Source organism: Tubulanus polymorphus, chromosome 8, assembly GCF_964204645.1.
Source record: "Tubulanus polymorphus chromosome 8, tnTubPoly1.2, whole genome shotgun sequence".
Lineage (NCBI taxonomy): Eukaryota > Metazoa > Nemertea > Palaeonemertea > Tubulaniformes > Tubulanidae > Tubulanus > Tubulanus polymorphus.
The window spans coordinates 6189943-6199425 of record NC_134032.1 but is presented as its reverse complement, the minus strand read 5'-3'; the positions used below and the strand labels follow the sequence as shown (position 1 = coordinate 6199425).

The window sequence follows — 9483 nt, the reverse complement described above, 5'->3', positions numbered from 1 at the left end:
ATTCCTTTCCTTTTAGGTCGGTCCAAATTGAATTGTCGAATATTTTGAAAGTATGAACGCTTCGCCCGGTCCAAATTGGAAATTGGTCAAATTTAGACCAGTCTGAATAACGTAGTGTGAACGCGCCTCTACTTGATGTTTTTTTGGTTAGTTTACGTTATTGTTTCACGCCATTTTTCTTAGTAAATTGCATAATCAATGGGGTACTGGCACAAACCCGATGGCGCGACAATACACTCAGTTATAGATTGACGTTCCCAATAAGTGTATGGTATAGTTTTATTAGAAATTGATTGACTAATGAGAAACGACTACTCGAATTATTGAAATGTAGAAAAAAATTAAAGCGCGGTAACCGTATAACTGGACCTTGCGGATCCTCGCCTGCTATGCGTGGAATCCTCGATTGCCACAGTAGCGGTGCCGGTACCACATTGCGCAATATCATCGGAATTTGACTTCGATACCCGTTCTATGAAAACACAGGTTCAGGATTTACCCATACGGGTAACTTTGATACCCGGTCTTTGAAACCGGGTGCAGTAATTGTGCGTTTATGAGTCAAATATGTCGGAGTTGCGAACTATTTAATGCGTTTTGAATGAAATCTCGTTCAATTTCTGGAACAAGGCCTGACTACTTACAAAATATTCATTGATTATCAAAAACTGCTAGCGGTGAAACACGAGAATTTATAAGTTTAATAACCCTCAGTCGAAATAACAGAAATTGTACGTGAACATTTTATTAGACACATGGACGCGCCGGTGCTGCTAACCAACTGCTACAATAACAAAGTGGTATCGTTTAAGCCCATCTGATGGATGATAGCTTTTGATATATAGTTAGATATATTTAGATGATATCGTAGAATCCTCCATTGCAAAACGCGCCTGTATCAGTCGATGAAATAAGTAGCGGTACATATATAACTAATGGACTCAAAAACGAAATCGTTTTTGAGTCCATGATATAACAAGATGATTTGGCTCAATGGTTACTGTTTGCATCTTCGTGTTTTTTCCGTTGTGATATCCACCTGCTTGATCTGGGGAAACGTCTCATTTCGTTAGTCGAAAATAATTACGTGCAACCCGGTAAAGCATGATTTACCACAGTAGGGGCAACAGTGAGGTGAAGGCCACAGCAGCGCATGCATGATATGCATTGGCGGTAGAGTTAAAACATACATAGCCTGCACATTGCTTGCTGTCTGTTCGGCTCAAGTCGAAGATAAACTTGACTGACAGTCAGACATGTTTTCTTCCTTCAGCCTGTTGATATTTTAACTCGTTATAGGTTTGCAACCTTTAGTATTCTGAGGGCTGCTTCCTTGTAGTGCTTTAAAGTAGTCTTTCAACAATTACGTATATAATAGCTATACTGTTTGCTCATTGATTTTGTGAATGTACATATACGAAGATAATTCATATCACATCACATCACATCACATCTACCTAACATGAGTTTTGGCGGGGGACCCTAGTTTCCTGGGCGCATCCGAATTCTAAGGACCCACATGTTAACCACATGCACTGATATAATATCTTGGATACAATGTACACTACGTCCCGAAACAAACGGGTCAAACATTCTGAGGTTCTAGACCAAGTTCCACAGTTCTTAGCTAAGCGTTAACTCGTTGAAAATGAACTGATTTTAACTGTACCTCACCATGTGAAACCTCAGGGGCGGATCTAGGGTTTGATTAAGGCGGGGGAGCAGGTAAAGTTAGGGCACATTTTGACGAATAAGGGCACTCAAAGAGCGTGACGCACACCTCGCACCGCATTTCTAAATTTGATGGAATTTTAAAGCTAACCTGGGCTTTTCGGGTGGCACCTGGGAGCCTTTCCGAATCCTGTATCCTAGACATGTATTAAATAGCCAAAGATAAGAGTCGAAAAGGAAGAGTGGTCTAGGCACCCTCCATGAAAGTCACAAGAAAAGATCAACTATATTTATTAAACACCAAACTACGGATGGTTTAGTTCTATGTAAAATTTTACTGAAATAAAAAACAATTGAAAAAAAGGGCACCTTGAAATTTTGAGGGGGGAGCGCTCCCCCTGCCCCTTGAATCCACCCCTGAAATGGATCCGCAATTTTGAGTCCGGGTAACAGTTTTGATCTATTCTCCATTTAATATTTATAGATTTATAACGATATATTATTGAATGTGGTCTCCACGTTGTTTTTGATAGTATTGCTATTCGAATCAATGCGCTAATTAAGATGATCATCAGAGAGATAATGTCCAGTCCCCGTTGTCTGATTTTAAGAGTGCACCGTATAAACCTTTAAGGAAATCTAAACCTCATGGGAAGTACACATTGCAGTCGTTGGCAGAGAAAGCTGCAATCTCATAGAAGCTGCGCCGTCGATGTCAACAACTACACTTCAGACACCAGAACACCACTCACGTCGAGATAATTTTCGTTTCGGAATATGCTTCTTTCTACGCGATCAATTAAATCTAGGCAACGTGGAGGACAGGCGACATAGAGGATTGCTATATCAAAACCTACTAAAAAAAACTAGGCTACAATAAATAATCGGAGTTTACACATGGGAAACGACCAAATATAGATATGGACAATATACAAGATCTTACCCCCTAGTTATTTCCAAATCTCAAAGTATTAAACCAGGCAGTCAAATTAAAGCTCTATCAGTCGCTAGCCGGACCAGGCTGGAAAATTGTAAACACGGCCTGGAACCGAAATTTACCATTTTTCCTTCGATTTAAACCGAACAAAATCTGTGAATTCGACAGATCACCCAACTATATATCGATCTGTACTTCGATTTCCGATTTCAAAATCGAACCCCCTGTTTCGTTACCAGCAGGTGTGACTGGTGGGTTTGTAAGGGACACGAAAAATTAGTATGAATCAAATTAAATCAACCAAAAGAGGCAAAAACACCAACTATTAGAATAATCTACAGAAATCAGCAGTAGGCCTACCTATACCGTGTACTGTGCAACTGAATATGGCTAGTCTAGTGCATACGTCTATTTAAAACTCTAGCGCTATTCTATATCTCTTGATACACTTAGTTCAGAAATGTTATCAATATACTGAAACTCCGTTTGATCAGCTTCTTTGCAAACGCTACCTGATAGTAACAACGCCAAATCGGTCCGAATCATGGATTGACAATAACGTAAACAATATTTGAATACAAGAAAGAGTGCCTGCACGATTCTAGCAAGTGAAGAAATTTGGTACGTACGTTCGAGACAAGGATTGCAGATATGTACGTGTATACCGCAGACTACTAACTGCCTACAGAATGGAATACAATTCTTAAACATCTCTCGTAAGTATGTATCATTTATTTTCATACAAATGTGGGCATTACTTATGGTTTCTAGAAATATAGTACTAGCGATGAAACTTTTAGAAAATTCAGTCGTTGAGTTGAGAAAAATTGCCCATCCACACGTTTAGGCCATATCCTCTGACAATTTTATTGGCGAATCTTTGAAAAAAGACAGTTGCACAAAAATGTAGGCCTCGAAGAATATTCATCAAGGTTTTATCCAGCGGTGCATCTTTGTTAGAGCCGGCAAACCATTAGGTTCAATCGCATTTGTTTAGACCGATTTGTCGACCGAATTTGTGTCGTGAAGCTATAGTTCGACTGATATAAACTAGTGTAGTTATAGAATAATTTGCTAGTTATATACGCAATCCGGAACAAATAGCCTCATTATGTCTGGTACTAACTAAGCGTAAAAGCAAAGTCCGAAATTCTTCTTTCATTTTTTCAACTTAAAAACAATATCCGCCAATTGATGATGACGATATCCTAATTCTAGTCATCTTCAGGAAAACTGACCAAATTGTAACCTTGATGAAACAAGGTAATAGAAAATTCCTGCATATACTGCAAGAAAAATGGTCTGAAATGTTTCCTTGAGTTAGTAGCAATTATTTCAACGTTTCGACTATATATCCTAATAGTCATCAGCATAATTTAACTGAAATTATGAAATGTAATCCATTTCAGTGCGAAAAGAAAAATTTTGTAATTAGATGTGATACAAACTAGGGGTGAAGCATTACTAAAGCATAAAAGCTGCTCAAGGAAATCTTTTCGGATGTCCCTTCTTTTGTGTATTGTGGGGTTATATAACTGTTTCATCACGGACCTAGAGTATTTCATCAACAAGAGTATTTTGGTTGCATTAAATACCAACCACTGATGTAGTTTTTGGAAAGTTTGTCCTGCGGAATTGAGTCGAATGCCTTGCGATAATCGAAAAATAGCAATATAGGGGCTGGTGAAGTTGTTACGATAGGAATTCCAGAGAGAAAACATGATGGTGAACAGTTCAATAGTTCGGGCGGAAATGTTTCGTGTTCTCATTAGTAATTCGTTGGTAGTCGTTGGTGTGATGGAGTGACTATCACCACAGAGAGTTGACCAGATCCGAAGGAGCAAAGTCGACGAGCGTGTTGTATTTTGTGAATCTAAACAGCATCTAACTTTATTACTACAGTATAGGGTTACAGTATAGTATACATGGCGCGAAACAGCAACCAATCATATAAGAGAGTCATCAACGAATCATATAAGAGAACCAACACATGTCGTTCTCGACACTCCGGGGCGGCGGTAAGCGCCAAATTAGAAAGTTTACTCCAAGATAACATGTATCGCATTAAACTGAAAGATTTTAATAATCACTATACTAAGTGATAGTTTCACGTATGAAATTGAATCGCCATAAGGGCTAGAAATAGAGACATTGCGTTGTGTAGAATAAATGAGTATATAAAGAATATTTCATAATAAATGACTATCTATAGAAAGCAAGTTAACATCGTATCGAAAAACATTTAAATTCGAGTTTTCCATCAAGTTTCGCACGTTCTCTGAGCGCTATTAAGTATTCACGGCTCCAACGTCGCTTGAACGAACTCAAAAGTTCTTACAACGTTAATGATAATAATAATTTATTTCCACAATAAATTACAACATACCATAAGGATATACACAAATATACAAGTATGGGACATTTTAATATAATGCGGGGGAGATTAGCTGAAGCCAACAAAGGCTTACGAAAGTTTCTAATCCCCCAACACACACACAGATTCACGCGAACAGACGAACACATACACATACGCACATACAGTCATATACCTACACCAAACATGTCACACACACACACACACACACACACACACACACACATACACAGACGTTGTCAATCACACTAACATACATACATTCTTACACTCTGGTAACAGATGACAAATACAAAAGCATTAAAATAAACTTGGAAAAATTCAGAATCACAAATTCATGAGATACAATTGAAGATATGGATACACGAAAGATTTTTCAGACTTTTTGGCAAATTGTTCCAAGCAACAGGACCAGAGATTTTTACAGGAAATTGAGTTTTGTTGGTCCTGAATCTAGCAATACGGAAAAAAATATTGTTTCTAGTTGAATGCGAGTGTATATCTATATTCCTTTGATAATAATGGTTGAAAGAATTTGGCAATTGTGAGTTATTGAATTTGAACAAGAATACACTGAGTTGAAATTTGGTAAAATGCGTTTCAATCTTAGAATGTTAGAATGTTAGAATGTTAAATGAGGATAAACAAAACTATAGGGTAATAAGGAGATATGATGGGAAATGTTTTTTAAATCTATTCAGAATTCCAATGGAGCGTGAGATTTACAACAAATATTTTTGATATGGACATCCCAATTTAATTTATCATCTATGAAAAGAACTAAGAAATGTGTACTGTGAACATGTTTGATTAATTCACCATTTAAATGAATGGGAAAATTGAAGTGATTTGCATTACCAAAATTATGAAGTGACATTTCTTAATGTTTAAAGAAAGTTTGTTCACTTGAAACCAGATACCAAGTTTTACTAGTTCTGAATTTACTGTAGAAACCAATTCATTAATATTTGTATGGCTATAAAAACAATTGGTATCATCGGCAAAAAGAATAAATTGGAGCAACTTGGATGCATTAACGCAATCGTTTATGTATAAAATAAAGAGTAAAGGACCTAAAATGGAACCCTGCGGTACACCAATTGATACCTTTAATGGGGACGATATAGTATTATCAAAACTAACTACTTGACTCCTATCAGTCAAATAACTTTTGAACCAATCATGACAACCCCCCCCTCGGATACCATAAAACTCGAGTTCCATCACTTATTTCATTGGGTGAGGTAGGGAGAAAAAAGATATTTTCATTGACACGATTTATTCATATATTGAGGAAAAGATTGCCCTGTATCGTGGATTTGACTAGCAAGCTTTTCACCAATTTTTTACAAAAAAATTGTTGAACTCGTTGACAATATTTGTATCACCAGAAAGAATGCGTTGATCGGAGGTAAAAGAGTTTGGTAGTTTTGAATGAGTGTTTCTCCCTTAAATTGTGTTCAACAGATTCCACTTTTTCTTCATATCATTTCCAGCAGCAAGTAACTTTTCAGAATAATAATCAGATTCAGCTTTGTTAATAAGCTTTGAAATGAGATTTTTGTACGAATTATTCTTGGTTTCTATTTTATCAGAACGAGTTCGAACAAGTTTCCTATAGAGGCTGTTTTTTGTTTTAATTGCTGTGACAATACCAGGAGTTATCCAAGGTTTGTGAAATGATGGATCGGTTGGATTAACAGATACCAACGGAAAAACTTAATAAAACTGAAGAGATTTTTTCAATAAAGGCAGAGTAAGCGGAACAAGGATTATCAGAAGAATAAACTTCACTCCAGCTAGTATTGATTAATAATCTTTGGAATTTAGAAATATTACGCTGCGAAAAGATTCTAGTTTTATAAGGTTGTTTATCAGACAGAGGCTCTACACCACTGCAAATAGTAAATATTGGATAATGATCCGAAATGCTGGTGATAAAAATCCCAGATTTATGAATGTTTCTCAAATCGTTACAAAATATATTATCACTTAAAGACGTCGAGTCACAAGTCACTCGCGTAGGCTTGTCAATCAAAGGTGAAAAGGAATAGGAGAATAATGTTTCGAGAAAAAATTCTGTATGTTTGTGCATATCATATTTAATGAGATCAATATCAAAATCCCCCATTAAATAGCAAAGTTTGTTCTGGCGAGTAATTTCAGCCATTTAGACTTCGAATTCATCTCTAAACGTTGGTAATTCTCCTCCTGGAGGTCTGTATATTACTCCAATGATAATATTAGATTTTTTTCTGAAACAATTTCGATGAAAAAAGATTCGAAGGTTAGATACTTAGATGACAAGTTAGTCCGAACTTTGAAATTCTCTATGAAAAATAAAGCTACGCCACCGCCATGTTGACCATTGGCGCGAGACTTAATACTCGAGTAGACATTAATTCTATATAAATTGGAGTCAGAATTATTAGAATTTGTCCAAGTTTCGGTCAAACCAATGACCGAAAATTGGCCGTTACTGCAAGTCAAAAAGTCGGTAAAACAGTCAAAATGTTTGTTCAGGCTTCTGATATCATGTGAAATAACAGATAGCTTCCCCGTTCAAGAGGAAAATCCTCATCAACATTAAGATACAAACAACTGTTGTTTGCACTAGGAATATCAGAATCGGAGTTAGTCATGTTCGTACAAAATTGCAAGGATCACAATCAATGTTCAACATATTGCTTTTTCCTGTTATTCTCTATCGAAGGTGGTGTTTCGGATAGGGACCGCTCCTTGTGTTTTGCCGAAATCGGTGAGCAGAAAGAATCACCGGAAACGCCATCTATTACCTCGCAAAAGTTTTTAAGCAACGCTAGCTTACCGGTTTGACTGAGGTGAATGCCACTTTTGTCGGTGGGCGAATAAAAGTGGTCCAAAGCTTTACCGGATGGTTTAAGTTTCAAAACGGGGTCGTTATCGATAAATGTGCTTTTTGTTCAACACATAGTTTTTTTATATGGTTATCTACTCCTATCGCAAGGCTGTTGGATTCCTTCACGTTGTTGGAGTTCCCTTTTCTTGGGATAATACTCGAAAAATGGATCTGTGCATCATTGAATTGTTCAGTTGTTTTGGCCATAGCTAATGACAGGTTCATAACTACGGTGTCGGTGTAATTTTTGTTGTTACTGATGTCATTCGTACCTAGATGTAGAATAACGTCAGTAATCGTCGATCTATCTGGTATCTGTTTCTCCGCTTTATTCAGATGTGACGAGATCTTTTCACTGCTAGCACCCGGTTGACAAACAACAATGCCATCCGGAAACTCGACGTTACGGAGGTTGGAGTCACCGATTACTAATACTTTATTAGTAGTATGTTGGTCTGATCGTTTGGCAGATTCTCACAATAATCACTCGCTTCGATGGTTGTCGTATCGTTCGGTTGATTCATGGTACAATCACGGGCTTTTTGATTTGAGGCGCCACATCTGAATCACCAAGGCAATGCTGACACCCTTTGCCCTCGCAGTATACTCTTATAGGGAATCCGTCGATTTGCGTAAAATTTGGAATTACTTTCGTAACTTGTTTTAACTTCAAGTATCTTGTCCCAATATTTGCGAGTTCTTAATCACACCTTTATTGATCGATCCCTCAACGTACTCACCATAGTTCCGAATAAAGTTAACGATGGGTCTGATCGGCATCTCATGCGGTGCATCGACTATTTTAACTGTCAAAAAATTTACATCAACATCCTCCGAAACGATTTTGTCCCCATGAAAAAATAGTCCGGATTGCTTTAGAAGATCTTTGCTTATTTCATCCACTGCAGTGATGATACAAAATCGCGTCGTGATTCGAATCGAGATAATACTACTCACGTCATCGTCCATACTGTCTTTAATTGCATCTATAACGTCCTGGTGAGAAATTTTCGAGTTTACCTCCTGAAGAGGAAATTTTATCGAAAACTTCCTATTCAGTGAAGACATTATTCCTTTTATAATCGACAGACAAAGCCCTTGATAAGTAATTTTGTTGGGACGTAAACGAATACGTGATCGCGTTAGTCCGTCATCTTGAATCGAATTCGTTTGATTATGGCATTGAATATCGGTATACGAAACGTTAAAGTCCGGATCATTTAGATCAATGTCCTCATACGGCAACAGAGTTAATTGGCGACCGCATAAAAGTTGTGACGGAGACAACGGAAGAGGCTCGTCTTCCGTACTATACACATACGTGAGAGGTCGATTGTTGATCAACCAAGGGGCTCGTTTGGGAATGAATGTCCATCTGATTCGATTGTTCGCCATATATATCGCGACGATCGGCGAATTGACGATTTCCTCTATCTCTACGCAAGATTTTAGAAAACATGACCCGTTGTCACTGATCAGTTCATGCGGTAATGATCTACGCCAAACGAATCTCCGGAATGCTCGAATAAACGCGGCAGGTGTCATACTAATGACTGATTCGAGATAGACTGCCGGAATAATCTACTCCAGTAACAGTAAAGGGCGGAACATCCGCAACGCGCG

The 9483-nt window shown here is 37.7% G+C and overlaps 1 protein-coding gene across 2 annotated transcripts in view; it reads left to right on the top strand.

Annotated features, from left to right (window-relative positions):
* Positions 1-3287: 3287 nt before the first annotated feature.
* The window catches only part of LOC141909879 (carnosine synthase 1-like), a 48728-nt gene continuing 42532 nt past the window's right edge, over positions 3288-9483 (top strand). The window contains exon 1 of one of the 2 annotated variants that reach the window (XM_074800549.1): positions 3288-3328. The gene's annotated coding sequence lies outside the window, so the exon portion shown is untranslated. The remainder of the gene's footprint in view (positions 3329-9483) is intronic. The other variant, XM_074800550.1, reaches the window with a different exon arrangement.